We start from the raw sequence: 21753 nt of genomic DNA, 5'->3' as shown, positions 1-21753 counted from the left end.
GCAGCAAAATGTCTCTTTCCAACAAGCTTCTTCTCTATAAGTCCACCATTCGGCCTGTCATGTCTTACGCATGTCCGGCTTGGGGATACGCCGCAAAGACGCATCTGCATAAACTTCAAGTCGTGCAGAATACGATCCTGAGACGAGCCGTAAATGCACCATGGTTTGTCAGCAACGTACGGATACATGAAGATCTACAAATACCATTTCTAGACGACCATCTAATAGATCTGAGCGTGAAGACCTTCAATAAAATGAAAAATCACGCAAACCCTCTTATAAGGAAGGCTTGCGACTATGATGAAAAAGCCCCTAGGAAACACAAAAGACCTAAGATGGCACTTCCATAGGAAGTGTGTGTTAAAGCCAAACTCTTACTGACACAGAGATTGTGTCATGATTACTTACACAAACCTTCTGAAGTGGCATATTGCCACCTGCTAGAGCAGATCAAAATAGCTCACCAGAGGTGAGTTATATTGAGATTGAGCAGTAAAAGGCTAATAGCCTGACTGCTAAAGAGAATGAAGTTCCAAATTCCATACTTGAGTTGTAGTGTATAAATGGCAAATTTTGAAATGGAATATTTCTGGAAAGCATTATAAAAAAAAATCGAAAAAGCACATACATGGCATCAAGAGCTTTTGAGCTCTTCGTTCGTTCGCCCATGATGTGATTCGTTATTATATTATTACTACCGGTTAATTTATCTTGATCAGGGGTTCAGACAATAAAATCCTCTCAAAATTTGGCATGAGCATTCTGGGGATTATTTTCAATAGTGAAATACAAACAAAATTTTGATCTATGTTGTTACCGAAATATTTGTTTCGACATTATCCTTGACTTTCCTCTATTTTTGTTGAGGCGATCAACATGAAATAGATTTAAGCTTAAAATTGTTATTTTATAATAAGTAATGGGTATTTTTTATAGAGCTATAGAACTTTAAATTGCAATAAAACAACGATGGATTATTCCATTGACATGAATTTTATTTATCCGCAAGATAATCTTGTGGCATTACATTTTAAATATGATTTTTGGCATATGACCGCCACGGCTGGCTCGGATGTAGTCCAATCTGGACGTCCAATTTTCGATGACTTTTTCCAACATTTGTGGCCGTCCGTATATCGGCAATAACACGGAAAATGTTGTCTTCCAAATGGTCAAGGGTTTGTGGCTTATCCGCATAGATCAATGACTTTACATAGCCCCACAGAAAGTAGTTTAGCGGTGTTAAATCACAAGATCTTGGAGGCCAATTCACAGGTCCAAAACGTGAAATTAGGCGGTCACCAAACGTGTCTTTCAATAAATCGATTGTGGCACGTATTGTGTGACATGTTGCGCCGTCTTGTTGGAACCACAGCTCCTGGACATCATGGTTGTTCAATTCAGGAATGAAAAAGTTAATAATCATGGCTCTATACCGATCACCATTGCCTGTAACGTTCTGGCCATCATCGTTTTTGAAGAAGTATGGACCAATGATTCCACCAGCCCATAAAGCGCACCAAACAGTCAGTTTTTCTGGATGTAACGGTGTTTCGAAATACACTTGAGGATAAGCTTCACTCCAAATGCGGCAGTTTTGTTTGTTGACGTAGCCATTTAACCAGAAGTCGTTTCATCGCTAAATGGACGTAGTGCGCTATACGTATTCTGCACAGAACCATTATTTTCGAAATAAAATTGCACAATTTGCAAGCGTTGTTCAGACGTGAGTCTATTCATGATGAATTGCCAAACCAAACTGAGAATGAATTACTTGACAGATATTAAATCGGTCGCCATCTTGAACAGTAATGCCAACTTAAAGTTATATACCTCAAAAAAAAACACGCGTTTTGATGATGTGTCCCCAAATTGGTTGTCTAGTCAGGGGATCTCAGATCTTGAGCTAGAAAAAAATGAATGCCACATTTTCAAGCTCGATTTTTGAGAGAATTAATTTGGTGAAAACCGCAACCTCATAAATTCTACTGTGTACAAGTTGTAAGAGAAAATTGGAAAATTGCTGCGTGAAAAGTTCTCATAACTTCTTTATTATGTTTCTTGCCAAATTGCGATTGTTTCGTTGCTTGTGTGGCACGTAGCGCCGTCTCGTTGAAAATAAACGTCGTCCACATCAATATCTTCAAATTCTGGGGTAATGTCATTTGTGGAATGCCTAATTTTCAACATCGACGAGGAGTCGACAAACCTGGGTTTTCAGCACTACAAACTACAGCAGCAATATTCTCAGTTGTTCTTGGGCGATGCACACAGTTTTGATTTTTCACATTACAAACTCGTCCCAACAGCTCTTTTCTCTTATTCCATAATTGTAGGCCGAGAAGGTGCTTCACGATGGCCCAAAAGTGCTTTATTTTTGTAAACAGTGGTTGCAAAATTTTCAGCATTTTTGTTGTGTTTCAATCCGTTGTTGGAGCTTGTATCGTTCCATTTCTGGTAAAGGTGGAGGTTTCTCTTGTCAAATGTCAAAAGATGACAGTTTCTAAAGTGACAGGTATCCAGATTGCTGGTCATTAAAAATGAAACCTCTAATTGGAAAGACTTTCAAATTGAAAATTTCAAGTCTCTAGCACATTCCGTTTAAGAGTTATCTTGTACACGGCAGCCGGACATAATTTATCCTGAATTCTTGATAAATTTGTATGTTTAATCATTTGAGTTCACTCTTAGCACCAAAATTAAAAACATATGGAAAAAATTATAGCCTGCTATTCCCATGAAACATGCGCGCAAAAATGAACTATACCCAGTAGTTTCAGTGGTTTGGTTGCCCAAACTAAAAAAGAAAAAGGCAACAACCTTTCCAGGTTTAATTTCAATTTCTATAGTCATTCAACAAAAACCTGAAAAAAAAATATTTACAGATACAAACAAGGCACTATTGACAACACAAACTGCCATCAGGTTAATAAACTCAAAACTGATAGCACATCCGAAAATGCACCCTAAATATTTTACGAAAGACCCCATACCATGAGCATGTATGCACATTATTAGTTGTCTGTTGAACATACACACGAATTCGAACAGATTCTTTCAGTGTTAACGCGTCCACCATAATATTAAATCGACAGGATCGTACTCTGAAAATTTATTGAACACCTGTTTCTCTCCTTTTACTTGATCAAGAAATATATTTGTTTCTGGTTTACTCAATATGTTGATGATAGTGAAACCTTGTATATGTTTGGACCTGATATACAGGGTGGTCCAGACTCCAGATGTTAGTGCAGTAACTTTGGCATCGGATAGAACATCTCTTTTCATTTTTGGGTAAGTGATGTGACTAGACCTTACACCTTTAAACTCTTTTCTTTGAGGCAACGTGGAAGATGAGGTCTATGCAGATGCTTCACAATCGATTCAAGACCTTAAGGATTTGTGAAGTTATCGAGGACATACAATACGAAAATATGTGAATTGGTCACGGAAATTTTCATGAAAAAGATATGGTGATACAACCGCAGATCACCTAATATCCATCTATTAAATATACTCAATTTTTTCAAAAGCAAAATTAAACCTCCTACTGATAACTGAACTCTTTATTTTCATTGATTTTTTGTTGATAAAATTCCTCAACGATAAGAAATATATTTGAGAATTTAATATTTTGTTTGTTTCTTATCAAAGTTATTTCCGTGTGTAGAATTTTTTTGAAGATTAATTCAGAATAAATATTAGGTGTAAAAATTTGCTTCCGCCATTTTGCAATAGATTGTGGTAGTGGTAGTTGAAATAAATATATCGTAGATGTCATACAATAAGCTTAGATATTTGTAAACATAATGCCATCGAAATATTAGTGAATTTAAGTTTGTATCATGAAGTTATTCTCGATTGAACATGTCAGATTACGAGCCAAATTCTCGTCATTTGCGGGTTGTTTCAATTTTCTGATTTAATATGAAGAAATATGCGGATGAGGCTCATCTAATACTCTCGAATAATTATGGTGAGGCTACTATTAGGTAGTGAAGGTTTTCGAAGGTGCAGAATTGGAGGCATTACTTGATTAAGACTTGTGTCAAACGCAATAATAAATGGATCATTAGGAGTGACGCAACAAGCCATTTCAAAACGTCATGGGAATGATTCAGAAACAAGGAAATTGGGTGCCGTACGAGTTGAAGTCGAGAGATGTAGAACGGCATTTGTTTGCTTGTGTACAGCTGATTTGAAGGCAAAGACGGAAGGGATTTCAGCGTGGCATTGTGATTGGAGAAGAAAAATGAGTTCATTACGATAATCCCGAGCGCAGAAAATCATGAGGATATCCCGGCCATGCTTCCATGTCGACAGCCAAACCGAATATCCACAGATCCGAGGTCATGCTCAGTATGTAGTGTATTATGAGTTGTTAAAACTGACTGAAACAATGATTGCGATCGTTATCGAATGCAATTAATGCGTTTGAGACAAGCATTAAAAGACAAACAGCCGAAATACAACGAGAGAAACGTTGGACGTTGCTCGCTCGGACTATCATTTGTATCGATCAAAGGCACACGGCAATGGACAAGCACTTCCAGTCTTATGAAGACGTAAATAATTGAATCGATTCGTGGGTCGCTTTGAGAGATGACCAGTTTTTTCAACGCGGGATGCGTACGCTGCCTGAAAGATGATAGAAAATAGTGGCCAGGGGTAGGATTCTGTAACTTTCGTTATCATAGCAAACGAAAGCGATAACGTTACGAAGCGAAGCTAAGCGGAGCGAATGCGGTATTCTGTAAGCGTCTTTTTCTTTATCGTTTCGTCATCTTTACGCTTTTAGTTTCGTTGTCGGAGCTTACCGACTTTACACGAAGGAACATTGGCAACGTTGCAAATAAGTAGATATTTGAGCTACTGTAGGATTCTGCAGGTTTTGACATATGAGGTACCTGAGATAATCTCTAATAAGAGCAATGAGATAAGAGTCCCTTTTATGGACTCTAGCTGTAATGTCCTTTGAATAATCCACAGTATTTAACTTGAGTATTGTCAGAAATTATATTTTGATTTATGACTCTCATTGGAAGTTACTTAACAAAGGGTTTCATACCATTTTAAACTGTTTAGTTTATCATTAAGAATGAATTAGCTAATTGAATACAGCACCTGAATGCAAATATTGAGTATTACAAAAAGTCTTATTTGAGCACTGGAAGAAATTCGAAATGGAACCTCGTTCAATGGATTATTATTCAAAACCTTCATTCTTATTCCAGTTACAAAACCTACCCATACTACAAAATAAGTTCGGGGAGTCAACTAATAGTGTGTATAGGTATAAAGAAATATTCATCATGTTTTCAATGATTCTGATCATCGACGAGGAAATCTCAAGAAGAGTTCGTCTAACTCTTACAAGAGAGGAGAATAGATTTCTTCGAGATAGAAGTGATCCATTTAACTTAACGGATGAGAGATTCATAGACGTTTTCCGTTTGTCGAAACATTTAGTTCACGTTCTATTCGATGAATTGAAACCATTTATGGATAATTATTGAAGGAACACGAGAACGCCATTTGAACAGCGAATATTGATAACTCTGAGATTTTTTGCCAGTGGAAATTACCAACTTTTGGACAAGAATATTTGCTAGCAGTAAGTCAACCCATGGTCAGTCGTTGTGTTAGTGAAGTGACTAAATTGATTAACCATGTATTCCAAGGAAGAATTAAATTCCCTAATGATTCTGAGAAGACCCAAAATAAAAGGAAATTTTTTGAAAAATGTGGAATACCAGGAATAATTGGAGCAATCGACTTTACACACATAAAAATCTTGAAGCCATCAGAAGAAGAGCATTCCTTTTTGAACAGAAAAGGATATCACTCAATTAATGTGCAGTTGATTTGCAATTCTGATCTTTCAATATTGAATGCCAATGCTCGATTTCCTGGAAGTTGTCATGACTCCTTTATATGGCGCCAATCGTTAATCAAGACTCATATGGAGAATCAATACCAAAGAGGAGAAAGGAAATTTTTCAATAATTAATAGAATGAATTTCAAACTTAATATTAAGAATTGTGATATTGTGAAGCAAAACATTCAAAATTATAACCTCGAAATCGAAATCATTCAAGTGTCATAATATGACGCTTAAGACTTGGTCACGTGGTAAAAGTAAACCAATCAAAAACGTCGTCGGACTTTTCGTAATGACAACGAACCCTAAAATGTTTCGTTATCGTCATGAGGTCGTTCTTTGCTTCGGCAAACACGACTATTGCCGAATCCCTTTACAGAATACCGAACCGAGCAAAACTGTCGTTTCGTCACGTTTTCGCTTCGCTTTGCCGTTACAGAATCCCACCACCAGTGCTGCCAACCCTACCTAAATTTAGGTAGATCTACCTAAATTCGAACTAATCTACCTATCTACCTTTTTTGAGCTCGATCTACCTTAATTCAGCTCCGCGCTTACTTTACGGTTTTAGATCAACGACAAACCGTTTTACCAGTAACGTGACTATGAAAAAAATTTATTCCTTATTAACGCTCTCACATCGTAATTTTTACGCACGCCATTGGATACAAAGTTCTCCGGAGATCAGCGGCGGAGTTTCAGAAACATACAAATGCAAAGAAAGGACCGAAATGGGTAAGAAACTAATAAATAACGATGGCTGCGCCTCAATACGCACTTGCTTGATAGAAAAATAGCGATAGTAAATATGGTTGCATGTACGTAGGAATAATAGATAGGTTCGTATTGCTCGTAGATTAATTGAATCGATCCTAATGCTTAAAAAAAAACAGAATAAAGTCATAGAGTAAGTATACATACTTGTTCTATGAATAAAGTAAGATCGTCGAAAGGAATGAGATGAGACCGTCTGAATGCATCGGAGGCTGCCGTCGGGAAGCAATAAAAGACCCTTTTGGGTGTTAAAATAATAAAAGTTTTTGGACAACAAGCGTTTTCTTGCAAATTATCCACATCTGTTGAAATGAAATATTTGAAAGACTATTTATTCTTTCGTGTTCAAGTAGTGAAGAAAACAACTTTCTTTAAAGTAGGCTGTTTTAGTAGAATTGCTGAATCGAGATATTGCGATTTTGACGAAACAGAAAAGGTGTCGTTTTGTATAGGTAAGTTTTTTGCTGAATTTATCGAAACTATGAGTGCCAGTGATAGTGGAGGCGAAGAAACAAGTCGTGGTCCATTACCGAAGAAAAGCAACCAGACCTATAAGAGTGATTGCGAAAAATTATCATTATTTTATATATATTTAAATTTTAAATTATTACATGAATAAATTTTTTTTATTATGTAAATTCTTATATTTTTTTTTAATTCATCAATATTTATCATTGATAAAGTATAATTCTATGGATTCAGTTCTTTCAAAACTCCTAAAAAGAAGGAAAAAATAATCTACCTAAATTTGGCAACATCTACCTAAATTTTGAACCTCTATCTACCTTTATTTGAGCTCAGTGGGTTGGCAGCACTGCCCACCACAGAGGTGGACAATACTTTGAGTCATAAATTTATAAACAGTTTTTTACATTAATGCCCCGGATTTCGGAAAGAAACGGCGGAAACAAGGTTGTACGCCTATGTATATAACTGATGAACATAAAACTTAATAGAAATCCAGCAAAATTTTAATAGCAAACGAATAATTACGACTAAATAATGATATGGTTTTTATTTCTGCCCTCCCAGACCACGGATACTCTACAAACTAAATAATAAAATTCAAATATACCAACTCAAATAGAACATAATAGAATTCGTGCAGGAAGTAACAAAGAAAAGTAAAATCAACCTGTACACAAAAAGTTGAACAACACCAATCCGATCTTCAAGTAGATACCATAACAATTCTCGTTCGAGGCCATTGCCTATGCCAATTTTCTCGCGGCCTGCTATTTTGATTCGAAATGTTACTATTTTCGTACGGTGATAGGAAGTAACGAACATGAATGACCCTATTACAGATCGGTGAGTTCAAGATGGTGTGAATGATTTTTTTTCACGGGAAAAATCATGACATAATCAAACGTAACGTCAGTGTATGAAACGAATACAGTATTTACTATAAAAAGTTATAAATTGAAGGATTTAATATTAATAGCGTCGGGATGTCTTGTCTTGGCAAGCCATGAAACGACCGGTTCGCCAATTTTACGTCAAATATATTTTATATTTCAAGGCGATGTGGAAAACTATGTAGGAGAAGAACAAAATGTATGTTAGCGTTTTTCTTTTATCAGCCGATAAACTGTTGCTAATTGAAATATATGGACAAGCTGGGACAGATTAGAACGAGAAATTGTTATAGCTACACCTTCTCCAATGTTAGAGCCTCAGCTAATTTGCTTTTCCATGATTTGTTTTATTGTTTTCTGTGATCTTTGTGATCTGTCCAGAGTTGTCCGTGAAATTTCAACAGTTGCATCGAAAAAAATTAAAAATAGAAATTTTATAAATAACAGTCGAAATGGCTTTGAATTGAATTTTTTACTGGACTTCACCGGCAAAAACACTGAAGTTCGTTATCCAAAAACTTTCGTAATTTTTTATCGACTTAAATTGTTTTTACACCAAATTAAAGATAAATTCTTTGGTATTAAACAAACTCCAGAAAAGTTTTCCGAGAATGTTGATAGCATATTTATACAGGGTAAAAAAAAACCTGTATTTGTAGTTCAATTTTTCAACACCCTGTGCAGTTCGAGAAATGCGTAGATTTCACGCTCATGGTCCCTGGAAGTCTTTTTGCCATCTTTCAGTTCTCATTACACCTTGATATCTTGATTTATCTTGTAGATACACGTATTCAAATAAAAGCCTGGAATTTTATAAACACACCAAGCTCTATTAAGGAACAGGCTGGTATATCAAGAACAGCAAGTACCGAACTATTAAATTATTAAACTCTAAATACTCAAACTTACATATAGGACGATCTCAGGAAGCTGTAGTTCCCTATGTCCCATTTGTTGGAAATGACTTCATTTTAATGCAAGACCGCATGTAGCAAATATTGTTAACCAATATTTCGATGAGGTTGATATCCAACGATTAGAATGGCCTGCACATAGCCCGGATCTGAATCCGATTGACCATCTCAGGGATGAGATTCAAAGTAACATTTGTCATCATCCTATAATACCCGAAACACTTGACGAGCTGCGTTTTGCGTTGCAATCTGAATATGACGCAATTCATCAAGATCGCATTATTCGTCTTACCAATTAGATGTCTCTACGATTGCGAGCAGTTATTTCCGCTAGAGATGATCATACGGAATATTGAAAACTGTTTTCTTTTGTGTCGAATGTCTGTTGAATATTAAAACATTAGCAATTAAATTTTTTCCTAAAACAATTCCAGGTTTTTATGAAAATATGTATCTTCAAAAGAAATCAAGATATCAAGGTGAAATAAAAATTGAAAGATGGTGAAAAGAATGATTTTTGTATAAACTAAGCGTAAACTCTACAAATTCGCCATACTTCCACAGGGTGTTAAGAAATTGGACTACAAATACTTGTTTTGTTTTCACCCTGTATAAATAAGCTCTCAACATTTTCGAAAAACTTTTCTGGGGTTTGTTTTAATACCAAATTTGGCGTGAAAACAATTGAAATCTATGAAAAATTACGAACGTTCTAGGACAACAAACTTCAGCAAAATTTTAGGTGACCGAGTGTTTTTGCCGGTGAGTGTATTTGACCTTTGGAGAACGAAGAACGGTTTTGAGATCGGTTATTTTCGAGATTAGGTTATCCCTTTAAATCTCAGAAGTTAGTCATTTAGGGTTATCGATAAGAGGATTCATTTTGATATTGAAAAAAACCGAATATATTTCAAGAGAAATCAATGCATGTTCATTTCATGTTCAAGCGGAAGCTATGTCATTAACAATTGCATATTCTTTTCATGAATTTTTCCGTGACCAATTTGCACATTTGCGGTTGTATTTCCTCCAATAATTTCCATCTGCAAGGTCTTCAATCGATCGTGCAACATTGGCATAGACCTTATCTTTCGCATGACACAAAAAAAGTGAGGAGGTGCAGCATATTCTTGCTAAAATCTAGATACTTCTTAGATATCGCAGTATCAAAGTTTCAAAGAAAGTTTTTTTGGAATAATCCAACCCTGGAAGATTCCGCCAGAGTGTTTCTTCTTGGGTTTTTTCCTTCTACTGAAACTCTTTTTTCTAGATACTTTTATCCATGCCACATGGCCTGTGAAAGGAGCTAGTGCTCATTTTCTGACAATTGTGTTGACCTCTTCATTTCCTTTAATTCCCGAGAGATTTGGAATCCAGATCAACTAGACTTTGTTATTATTATTATTATTTGAACTGGGGTCGTTTTGGTTCGGTAAGCCTTCCGGGAACTGCGACCCTGCAGATCTTTTGTTCACTACCCTACTCATTTATAGAAACCCAGGGAGGTCGTCAACGACTTTAATAAAATTGACAACCTCCTTAGGGGCCTTGGCCGTTACCTCTCCGGTATCCAGAACCGGCTTACCCATGTGAATGGTTCTTAGGCCAGCCAGCTCCGGACACTTGCATATCAAGTGTTCGGCGGTTTCTGCTTCCGAGAGAGCCTGCAAATCTCGTCTGCTGACTTTCCCATACGGTACAAATGATGTTTGTACCGACAGTGCCCCGTCAGCAGTCCCACCATCACCCGAAGCTCGGCTCGCGACAGCTCCAGGAGCTTTTTGACGTAGGTAGGTGAAATCTTCACGAATTTCTTTGCCTGAACAAGTCTAGGAGTGTTAGTTCAGTGGATTGTCCTGCTGTTCAACTCCCATAGCTGGACTGGAGCTTTATATTGGTCTTTCCCTATCCCACAGAAAGGCTCAGGTCCAGCAGGTCTTAACCTTGATGCACTTTTTGCAAGTTCATCAGCTCTTTCATTTCCTTCAACCCCACAGTGCCCTGGTACCCATAGTAGAGTCAAACCAGACTTTGTTATTCTTGCATATTTCGTTGAGTTTTCTTCGGCAGTTCAATTCCATTTTAGAAGTGATGACATTTGAACTCAATGCTTCAATTACAGCCTGACATTCCTGATAGTTTCTTTTTGCATTATAATACATATACATATACTCTCTAGGTCCTAGTTGCTTGATAATCCTCTTGAGATTTTTGGGTCCTATTCCAGTTGTTGAGATGATAATTGGAATAGTTTTCGTTGATATCATTCCCCACTGACGCTTTATCTGAATTGGAGGTCCCTATATTTTGAAATTTTTTCGACCTCCTTTTGACTCGTGCTGTTGTTATTTGGTATTGCTACATCGATGAGTAATACTGTCTTTTGATGTTTATCGACTAGTAATATATCTGGTCTGTTGTAAGGGACTGTTCTACCAGTCAAAACCGTAGGATGCCACCACAGCTTACAGCGTTCGTTTTCCAGGATGGTCTCCGGTCGGTACTTGTAATATGGCATTTTTTCAGAATGAATTAGTTTTAATATGGTTGCTAATTTTTGGTGTAGTATCTGTCCTTCTGGATAGTGTCTCTCTTTATATTAATCTCCTGCAAACATTTGACATCCTCCCGTGATATGTTGGATTGTCCTGGTTCACCTCGTTGAAATGTCTTCCATGCAGGGGCTTCTCTCTCCATCTTTGCACTTTTTCTTGGTTTGTCTGGTGGTTGTATGAAAATTGCTCCTTGTGAAGTTATAAAGGTGTTGATTCGTCTGCTTCACACAGTATTTTGTAGAACTCTGATGTTCTTGCTTGATCTCTGAAGTATTTCCGTAGGCTGTCTATCTGCCAATAAGCAAGTTCCATGATGTCCGTTAGACCCCTGCCTCCTTTATTCTCAATGCTGCTTATTATTATTATTAATTTTTTTGACACAAAATTGCAAGATTCTTCACCGGAGGAAGGAAGTTCTGTATTATCATCGGATCATGTTTTTTTGGGTGGTGTTTTTTTTGTTGTTGTTTTTTTTTTCAGCAGAGGCACCAAAGAATGTTATGCCAAAATTACTCGCGCCGACCCAGAGAGAAGCAAAGAGTAGTGTAGATTTTCTGTGGCTAGGGCCAAAAATGACCTGAAGCCGGCACTTTATTGATCCTATGTTACTTCACACAATACTTCACGTACACACATACATTTTTTATTACAAAGTTTCCCTTTTCAAAATAGACAGTTGTTTTTCGTAATATTTGTGGCGCACCTTGTAACTTGAAGCGGAACGTCTGTCATTTCAATTAGTCACTCGACTGCTGCGAGAACAACATCGAATTATTTTGACAGCGGAAAATCCGAAGTTCGTTTACATCGCATGGAAGGTCAGGTACCCTCCGACAACGAGTATAAAACTTTTTTTAGAAGCTCGGCCGGTCGCTGAGGTCCAATGATCCTTGATGCCAAAAAAAAAAATCGCAACTATCAAACAAACCGCTCACTAGATCGGAATTGAATGGAAATAGACCATCGAATTTACACTAGCCTATTTTTACAAACGATCTTCCTCTCCATTCTATTTCGCATGGGATCGATTCAGAAGGGATTTATTAATTTAATTGTTGGTTAATGCGATGTTTATATTCGTGCCGTTTTTATGCACGATTAACTTAATTTGTTGTTTTTTCTTTGTGGGAGAGTATATCGATCGTGCAAAAATCCTTGAACTCGCTCCATTTTTTTCACGCTCTGAAAACTCCGCGTTTATAATTGGGTAGTAAGACTCTTTTAGAAACCGGAAGATCGTAAGCTGTTATGTATATCGAAAACAACCAGTGAACATTATTTTTTCTAATATTGACATATAGGATAACAGTTTATCTAATTCTGTGGCAAATCGTGCTGGAATATCTGTTTCACACTGATTTCATGGTTGCATTTTATTATTATATGTTGGTACTAGCTAGAGACTCTCCTGCCACGGATTTATATATTATCTGTCAAATTTGTGATAAGAAAACAGTTCTGCCAACCAACATTTTCAATGCACTCATTCATTTCTAAATGAGAGTTAAATTTTGAATTCGAGAAAGAATACACATGATTTCTGCACTTGTATTATAATAGTTATTTATAATACAAGTGCAGAAGGCATTGATATTCTTCCACGAGTTCAAAATTCAAAAACGAGCCACGAAGTGGCGAGTTTTGGAATGAACGAGTGGTAGAATGAGCCTTCTGTACGAGTATTATACATTATTTTCTCTAATTCATTGCATTCTCATTGAAATTAATGAAATATTTCCATAAATATATTTTAGTGATTTTTGCATTGAAAAATGTTGATTGGCAGAACTGATTTTCTTAAGGCAAATTGATGAATTTACAGATAAAGCCGTGGCGGAAAGTTCGGAGTACCACCATAGAATAATAAAATATAACCATGAAAACTGTGCGTTTCTGATATATTCTCGCACGATTTTGTTCTACAAGATGTGGAAGAATGAACGGAATAACCACAGAATTACAGAAATAACTATATCAGAACTGAAGTTAAGTTCAGGACGCAAAACGTTCATATTTGAATGATTCGTAACGTTCATAACTATTTTTTTAACTAGCGCGGAAAGTGATATTTAGGCCAGCACTTACCACCCAAGACATAAATAATAAATATTGTCTTTTCTACGATAGTGTAACATTAACTACTGTTTCCTGTTGAACTGTTTTAGCACTCGTTGCCTGAACAGATCACTCTAACCTTTCGTCACAATGTCTGAATTTTTCCAATTTTCTGTCGGAAATGGAATGGAAGTGCTTTCCTTATTACTTTGACACCCTGTCTCTAAAATGATGCAAGGCACATGCTACAAGGAAAAAACCTTGTTTTCACCTGACTTTTTTTCTTGTTTTACCCGCGGAAAAACTTGACAGCTGTTGTTACAAAAAATTACAATTCCTTTTATAACAACTTATTATATGGTTTCATGATATAATCTTGTCAAATACCACTCGGGCATTTAATTTTTCCTGTGAAGAAAATCGAAAAAACCCAATACAAAGTAATATTTTGTAACATAATGCATTCGTGCAGGTGCAACTCATGCTTCTTGTTGAAATATTACTTATCAACGTGTTTTTTCGTTTTTCTTTCTAAAAAATCATATGCCCTTATGATAATACTCATGAAAATTCTTAACTCAAATCTGTTTCTCGTATGCGTATTATTTTTATGATTTCCAGTAAAAAAAATCACACCTGCAGAGGTCAAAGCAATAAAGTAGTAACCTGTTCCATATGAACTTGCGAATATCTGTGATAGTTTCATTAAAAAAAAACTATTTTGACGGTCAGATATTTGATATTTTATTTTTCGATTTACGTCAATAGATCAGTTTCTCTTTTTAAATTCAATGGAAAATTATTAGACGATCAACGTGAATTGAATTATTATCTAAATATATCCATCTACGTTCATATACATAAAAATATTATTTCGCACATCTGGACATGACAACATTTAGGATCATTCATACGAAATAATCGAAACAAAATATTTCCTACGTCAGTCATATTTTTAAAGCGTATTTTCAGGATGCTACAATTTCCAAACTGTAAGCTATTGAGGAAAAACTGAATACGCACAAGAAGATTTATTTATCACAGGTTTTATTTCTTTTAATATTAAACAGCGCTTTCAATGTTCACTGGATAGATAACAATTGTTTGATGCACAATAACTTCTTTCGATCTCTGAAATCAGTAAGATCTGTGGAGAGAGAAAAAACGTAATTTAAAATTAGACGAAGTTAATCGAATATTCGAGACTTTTTTGTCGCTTATTTGGCAGAACTGTCCCCTCTGCTTATACTTATCCAGATTTTGGATATGCAATTAGTTAACAACGCTTCATTTTTTTAGTTCAACTCATCTGTTATTGATGGATAAAAACATATACTAATTACGTATTCTAAAACATACGTATTTTTTAGCCTTCGTTTTTTGCAACTAAAATCATAATATTTTTTCAATATTAATGAAAGAAAAGAATAGTTATCCCTTCAAACATCTAACAATTTTTGGTGTGAAAGATTATTTAATGTTTCAACCACTGATGTCTTTATGGGATATATTATTATATACACCTTTCCGTTCTTTCAAAATGAAAATCATTTTTGATATACTTCATTATTTTTGATGCTATTTTGGGCACTTGTTCATATATACAGGGTGTTCCAAATTTAGTCGGTACCATTGCCAACTCCGTTATTATTGATGCTATGATGTCGGTTAAATGGGCAAACTGGTAACATTTTTAGTGGCCTTCTCGAGGCCGAAAACCAACAAAAAATTGACAATCGCGTTGTACTAATATTTCATAAAAAGATATTTTTTTCAATGAAACACCCTATATTTGTTCGTGTATATCGATTCGTTATAACATTCCCAACAATGAGCGACTTATTTGGAAATATTTATTTCTTTCTCTAGTACAAAAAATTTCTTTGTTTTGGCGAATAAAACCTCATGATTGTCCAAACACCCATTTTGTGTACTTATACGAATGACAATATTTTGTTACTAATAGCAAAATCAGACAGTAAAAAGAAAGAATTGCACTGTGATGTGAACTCGTGAAGCCCGTGATCATCATGTAGCACCACTTAATTGACACCACTAAGCTATTCGGTATTAATAGACAAAACGATAAATTTCCATCTTAAAGCCATTCCACTAGCCGAATTCATTTTGTGAATCAATAGTGTCAATAGAAGGGCGCAAATATGTGTTCAATAAGAAGGCGGTGTTTTTGAACATTTACCCGATATTTTATAGCGCTTTATCAAATCCGTTTGTTATGAATGTTTCCTATTAATAAAACTGTCTTTTTTTCAACTTTACGAAAAAAAGTGAAATGAGCTTTGTTGTTGAGAATGTTATTACGAAATGCATGAAAAATATGAGTGTTCCATTGAAAAAAAATATCATTTTATGAAATATCATGACAACGCGACTGTCAATTTTTGTTTTGTTTTCGGCATCGAGAAGGCCACTAAAAATGCTACCAGTTTGCCCATTTAACCGACATCATAGCATCAATAATAACGGAGTTGGCAATGGTACCGACTAAATTTGGAACACCCTGTATATATGAACAAGTGCCCAAAATAGCATCAAAAATAATGAAGTATATCAAAAATGATTTTCATTTTGAAAGAACGGAAAGGTGTATATAATAATATATCCCATAAAGACATCAGTGGTTGAAACATTAAATAATCTTTCACACCAAAAATTGTTAGATGTTTGAAGGGATAACTATTCTTTTCTTTCATTAATATTGAAAAAATATTATGATTTTAGTTGCAAAAAACGAAGGCTAAAAAATACGTATGTTTTAGAATACGTAATTAGTATACATGGGCGCCCGCAGAAATTTTTCTCAGGGGGGGCAAAATGAAAATTATTGAAAAACGTCCATGATTGTATAGGCGACATCAGTATTCCGTTTTTTTCTATTTCTGTATTTATATTCATAAGAGGGGGAAGGGCTATGCAAAAAAAAAGATTCAATATCTAGTAATTTCGAATTCTTTGGCAAAAAATTGAACAAAGAAAAAAGCATTACATGTTCTTTCGAGAATCTCGTTTCAAGGGCAGAAATCAAATGATCTGAATATGCGAAGTAATCTTCAGCTGAATCTGCTCAATATGTATATGTATACTAATTCCATTGAAAACCGGAAAATTGTTGTAAATCCATCATTTTCCATTTTTCCTTGCCCTTTGGATTGAGAAAATAATATTGAGAGAGTTGTGCTGAAAAATGAGGCAATCAAAATCTCAGGGGGGGCCATGGCCCCCCCTGCCCTCCCCCCTGCGGGCGCCCATGTTAGTATATGTTTTTATCCATCAATAACAGATGCGTTGAACTAAAAAAATGAAGCGTTGTTAACTAATTGCATATCCAAAATCTGGATAAGTATAAGCAGAGGGGACAGTTCTGCCAAATAAGCGACAAAAAAGTCTCGAATATTCGATTAACTTCGTCTAATTTCAAATTACGTTTTTTCTCTCTCCACAGATCTTACTGATTTCAGAGATCGAAAGAAGTTATTGTGCATCAAACAATTGTTATCTATTCAGTGAACATTGAAAGCGCTGTTTAATATTAAAAGAAATAAAACCTGTGATAAATAAATCTTCTTGTGCGTATTCAGTTTTTCCTCAATAGCTTTACAGTTTGGATATTCTAAAAAATAAGTGAATGGCCTGAAAATGTGAGAACTGAATACCTCCAAAAAGTTATCGAGATTTTAAAAGATAATATATTTTGGGTTCAAGGTTATTCGCACCTCAGTCAAAGCCGCAAATAAATTTTCAAGTTCAGCCATATGGTATCGATAGATGAAGAAATTATACGAATGCAGATTTATTGAAGAAGCAAACTTATTTATTTCATATGCTACAAAGTCAAAAAATCTCATAATGGAAAAAGTTTTCATCGAGGTTTTCACCAGCAATGTTCCAATGGGTATTTATAGTTTCTCATGGATTACGAAAAAGTTATTATTAAATTGTTTTCAATTCATGTCCATGAATTTTCCTTTCTATACTTCATCACTTTTCAGGAAGTTTTGAAAAATGATTCGTGAAAAATTTTCCCTCAACAATAAAAAACAAACTGCAAATATGTCAGAACAAATTTTCTCCTCAATTTATTCAATCATACAAAACAATAGTTGATCAATCACTTCGTCACAGTGTAGGATTGTAAGTTTTATGCACTACTATTCTTCCGGAAACGCACTAATGGAAAAAAAGTGAAGATTAGGTATTGTTAGTTCAGAATTGAAATTATTAGGTATCGACAATAATTACTGGACTATTAGCAGAAATTAATTAATCAGTTCTCAAATTCTCTCTAATTTTCCCTTTCTTGAAATTTTCGGGTCAAAAACGAAATTCTTCAAAACAAATAAGAACACTCTGAAGTTATTATAAAATTAGCTGCTATTGCAAATGTTTCCATTTTCGAATTGGTGTAAAGATAAGGAAAAGGAACAATTCAACTAGAGATATTTTGGTTAGAATTATTTTTCAACTTTTACATGAATGAAATTAATAGGAAATTTTGATTTATATTTTCAAAAGACATAAATAATCTTTCCATGAAATTCACCAAAGATACTCAAATAAATATTATGACAAGTGCACGTGGTATAGAAATTCGAATGCCTTTTTGCTTAGGTACATGTAGGTGGATATACGTATTTTTTGCAAAACAGCTGTGATAGGTATAAATGTGGTCAACTTGATTTTATTTATTTTTTTTAAACAGAGATAGGTTCAGGCTATAAAAAATCATCTCCACGTGGAACATCGGAAATATCGCCGCTTGACCTTCAATATATCCAGACCTATCTCATATACATTTTCTCATTGAATCGATCAAGATTCGAAAATCGTAATTTTCAGCAAGCAAAAACTCAATTTTTTTTAATTATTATGACAAAACTGAAACTAACCTCCATAAACTGGTAAATATTCTACTTATAAGGTTGAGTTCATTGAATATCAATAATATTTACTGGAATATTATCCAACAATTAATGAATGAGTTCGCAAATTTCCTCTAATTCTTCATTTCTTCAAATATTTAAGAATAAAAATGAATAAGAATACTCAGAAGTAGCTGCTTCTGATGTAGGTAAATGATCTATTTTCAAATTGGCGTAATAAAAATATTTTGGATAGAATTACTTTTCAACTTCTGCATGATTGAAATGAGAACGATATTTTGATTGGTACTTCAAAAAAACAAGCTGAAAATTCACCAAAAATATTCAGATACATGATTGATAACATATCAGTATGAAAATCCAAATGCCTTTACCTATGCTTTGTGATAAAACTGATGTTAACTGGGTCAGCTTGAGATTTATTTTTTCAAACAGAGATAGGTACAGGCTATAAAAAAATCATCACAACGTGAAACAGCTGAAAGATCGCCGCTTGACCTTCAATAAATCCAGAACTATCTCCGATACATTTTCACATTTAATCGATTAAGATTCAAAAATTGTCAGTTTTCAACAAGCAAAAACTCAGATTTCTTAATATTACAAAACTAAAACTTACCCCCATAAAAACTGGTGAATATTCTTATTCCAACCAACTTTCCGCTTTTATGGAAAAAATCGCGAACACTAAACCGATATAAAAAAAATTAGCATCGGAAACCGCGTGGTGTTCTGCTATGAAACGGTCGAAATTAGAAGAGAAGACTAATCAGAGGCTGGGACGGTGCATTGCCTCTGTACGATAATATTGGGCATGGAGCCAATGGGATTTTATGATTTTTTTTTAGACGTTACGCTACTTATCAATTTCCAGAGAGCAACGTCTAGCCTATCCGACTTGGAATATGTTGTCCAACCTGATCGATGTTAGCAAGGTTTTGCTTTCTCGAAAAACAAATTTTTTTTCTCGAACATCTTCTCTGGTTGGCTCCTACCTACGTTCAGAGTGGAAGTGCTAGACCGCATGTAGACATCGATGACATCAGCTTTGGGAGTCCTCTTTCAATTTCCATTCAGAAAGAAAATATATGACCAGAAAGAAATAATAAATGTAATATAGGTTCTGCTCCACAAGAGTTAGGGATATCGTAATCAATCGTTTTGAAAAGTATGTAATCTTCGAGAAAATCTCTGTAAAATCATTTAAAACTCAATAACAACTTGAATCGATCCAATAAAAATCAGTATGAGACATTTTGTCAATCTGGTCGCCTTTTTTCTGAAGTTTTGTTCTTTGCATACGCTTCATGAATGTTCTTATTTTGAAATGGAGTCAGTTTATCAACGGCTTCGATTTGAAACGAGTTTTCTGAAAATGCCAAGACGTAAATTAACAAACGCTAAGGCTAATAAGGCTATCGGAATGCTACAGGGTGGCCTAACTCAGGTTGTTGTAGCGGAAAGGCTCCAAGTCAGCCAAAGTGGATATCTCGACTTTGGAATAGGTTCAGGGAGACAGGTTCCGTGTTGGAAAGGCCAAGGCTTGGTGGTCGACGAAAAATAACACCTGCTCAGGATCGTTTGAGCACCGTTTCGGCGAGAAGAAACCCTACATCTACGTGTAGAATGCTACGGAATACTCTTCAAAATGCAGATGAGGTACAAGTTTTCATCGAAAACAATAGACGCCATTTGGTAGAGGTGAATCTAGGTTCTAGACGTCCATTAAGAGGAGTTCCATTAACACGTGACCATAAGCGTCAAAGACTGGAATGGGCAAGGCAACATATTGGAACGATCATTGGCGTAGTGTCCTTTTCACTGATGAATCCAGATGTAGACGATTTTCAGATTCTCGACGAATAAGAGTATGGACAATCCCACGCATACCCCGTAATCGTCGCTATGTCCAAGAAGTCCATCCATTCCGAGGGGGTAGTGTTATGGTATGGGCCGGGATATGTTTCAACGGGCGCACATATCTACACATTTGTCCTGGGAATATGACCGCCTTCCACTATAAGGAGCATGTCATTGATAATGTTGTTTTCACGCTGCTATTGGTGAAACTTTTCAATTTCTAGACGATAACGCTAGACCGCACCGTGCAGCCATAGTTGAGAATACGCGCGAGGAGCTATCCACATTTACCAATACCTCCGCACTCACCAGATCTGAATTGCATAGAACAAACTAGGATATGCTCCAAAGAAGATTAGATAATCATCAACCTACCCCAGAATCCTTAAATGATCTGAGAGAGCTTCTGCCCCGTCTATGGAACCAAGAAATCCTCAAGAAATATTCAACAACCTCGTGTGCACTATGCAAAGAAGATGTCAAGCTGTTATTGATGCCCGTGGAGGCCATACATTGTATTGATAGTCTCAAAATGCTTGAATTCTCTGAGAATGAAATTTCGTCATTTTACTCAATTTTTTCTAACCACTCTGTATACGCTGCGGGCCTATAGGCTAAAATTAATTTTATTCCTGCAACTTGAAAACATATTAATATGAATTTTCATCACAAAAATCTCATTTAAACTATATTTTTTTGCAATTTAAGTCAATATCCCTAACTCATGTGGAGCAGTTTAGTTTCCATTATATTGATTTAAAGTTAGCGACCCATTCTAAAAAAAATCTGAAACTGAATGGATAGCTTTGAAACCACCATGAAATTTATGAATTGGACAAATATTCAATGGTAGATTGAAACCTGAAACTTTCTCTGTAGGATCAACGATTAGACTTTTGTTGAAGTCATTACAAGAACTCCAAATTTCCTTGTCACTTTCATCCAATTAAAGGAAAGTATCAATCCATAAAGGTTTGCATGGCTTCAATCTGGTAGTTCTGGTATATGGGAGATAAGATACAATTGGAAATAAGTTCAGGTAGAAATTAAATTTATCCCAAGATTTCTTGACTGCAACCTGTCTACGAATATAAGGCGGACGTACATATTATATGTGATAGCACCAATGTAAAGATGTAGAGATCTAATAGTTCCACTGATAATTCTCATAGAAACGTTAGGCTGTGCATCGATTTCATGAACATGAGCACTATTGAACTAGATAGAACAACAGTATTCAGCAGCAGAAAAACCCAAGGCCAAAACTGCCGTAGGAAGAATGCTGGCACCCCATGAAGAACCAGCTAATTTTTGAAGAATATTATTCCTCGACTTGACTTTCGTACGCAAATTTTCCAAATGGACCTTGAAATTCAAAGAAGAATCAAGTTTAACAATTGGGCATCTAGATCTTGTGTTTTAACACCTTTAGATTCTTTTCTTTGGGACCACGT

The 21753-nt window shown here is 35.5% G+C and overlaps 1 protein-coding gene across 1 annotated transcript in view; it reads right to left on the bottom strand.

Annotated features, from left to right (window-relative positions):
• The window catches only part of LOC123682594 (protein piccolo-like), a 79718-nt gene extending 60516 nt beyond the window's left edge, over window positions 1–19202 (bottom strand). Inside the window, exon 1 of the mRNA XM_045621316.1 lies at window positions 19059–19202. The gene's annotated coding sequence lies outside the window, so the exon portion shown is untranslated. The remainder of the gene's footprint in view (window positions 1–19058) is intronic.
• Window positions 19203–21753: the final 2551 nt, after the last annotated feature.

The sequence above is a fragment of the Harmonia axyridis genome, chromosome 6 (genome assembly GCF_914767665.1).
Source record: "Harmonia axyridis chromosome 6, icHarAxyr1.1, whole genome shotgun sequence".
NCBI classification, from domain to species: domain Eukaryota; kingdom Metazoa; phylum Arthropoda; class Insecta; order Coleoptera; family Coccinellidae; genus Harmonia; species Harmonia axyridis.
Note: the sequence above shows the minus strand (reverse complement) of the source record. Positions and strands in the feature narration are given on the sequence as shown.